Source organism: Chrysochloris asiatica, unplaced genomic scaffold (genome assembly GCF_000296735.1).
Source record: "Chrysochloris asiatica unplaced genomic scaffold, ChrAsi1.0 scaffold00124, whole genome shotgun sequence".
In the NCBI taxonomy this organism is placed as follows: Eukaryota; Metazoa; Chordata; class Mammalia; order Afrosoricida; family Chrysochloridae; genus Chrysochloris; species Chrysochloris asiatica.
Window position 1 is genome coordinate 8,902,805 of NW_006408642.1, and position 1,684 is coordinate 8,904,488.

Below are 1,684 nucleotides of genomic sequence, written 5' to 3' on the forward strand. Positions count from 1 at the left end.
ATATATATATATATATATACACACACACACACATATATAACTTTCACTGGTTTGCCTTTCTAGAGAACCCAGTCTAAGAGATTGTCTTTATGAAGCAGCCCTGGTAGTGTCAGGTTAAAATGCTAACTGAAAGGTTGTTGATTCAAACCCATTAGCTGCTCCAGGGGAGAACTATGCAGCAGTCTACTCTGTAAAGACTGACAGTCTTAGAAACCCTGTAGGGTAGGTCTGCTCTGTCCCACTGGGTCACTACGAATTGGAATCAACTGGACAGTAGTGGGTTTGGTTTGGAATCTTTACAGAAGTACATAGTCACATCCTTCTCCTGCAAATTGGTTGGTGGGTTTGAACCACCAACCTTTTGATTAGCAGTCAAGTGCTTAGCCACTCCTTAAGGAAAAGGCAGAAGATGTGAAAAAATATCTAAGAGTGGCAAAGCACCTTCTGAATATGAAATTTGAAACTCGCTGTCATCCAGTCAGTCCTGACACATAATGATCCTGTATAGGACCTTTTTATGGGAGCAGTCTCATCTTTCCTCTGCAGACTCACTGGGGAGCTAGAACTGACAACCTTGCCCTACAGCACCAAGGGGATGCCTCTCCTTTTGAATGTGTAGCACTTTAGGATAAGCATTGGACTGCTAGTCACATGGTCAGTCATTCAAACCCACCTGCCACGCCTCTGAAACCCCATACAGGGTTCCTTTGAGTTGGAACTGAGATTCAGTGACACTTAGCAACAACAACAACATTATTAATTTAAGGAGTCCTGCTAATCCCAAGGTCGATGGTTCGAACTCACCAGCTGCTCTGTGGGCTGTCTTTCGCCATAAATATTTATAGTGTCAGTAACCCTAAATAGGGTCACTATGAATCAAAGCAGACTTAATGGAAGTGAGTTTAGTTTAGGTTTTTTTTTGTTTTAAATAAGTGTTTTATTGTGAATTGTGTGATAGTCTACATGGGAGAAGATCAGTTTTACATTCATTCTATCATCTATCGTTTCATTGGCATATTTACCATCCCGTCCATGCATCCTCACCCAACCAAAGTGTGTACCCTGTAAGCCTGCACCCCCCTACCACCACCACAGTCCTCAGCCCCTTTCCGTCTCCAGATCCCAAGTCCCCAGCCACTCCATCTCTTGATGTTGTCTTCTCTGCCTCTATCTCAGGCCTAACTGCTTCCCTGGATAGGATCCCGCTCTCCGCTTTTCGCCACTGATGGTCCTAGGGTCCTCCGCTCCTAGACTGAAAAGTTAATCACTCCCCTCCTTGCTACAAAATGTCCACCTTTAGATTTCCAACCCTCACAGTCAGTCCTGATAACAATTATTCACTATTGCATCACAAGAGACCCATCTGTATTTCGGTTCATGCCCTTCCTGGACAGGCTGGATACTACTCACTGGAGACACTACCTTCTTCCATGCCCTTTGGATCTAGGTTCCCTTTTGAAAGCTTGTAAGCCAGTCACTTCTTACCTTTGTATCCCTCCTCCCATTTTGGGTAGCCAATGTCCAAGTTGCCCATCCCTGTTTACCCTTTGTGTGGAAGGGGTGGGAATAGTTCTTGCAGCAGAGATTTGTTTCCTCTTTTGAGCTACTGTGTTTATAGGTGTATGTCATGTTTATTGAATTGTATCAGATGACACTTTTTCCCTCTTCTTTCTTCTTCGGGTTG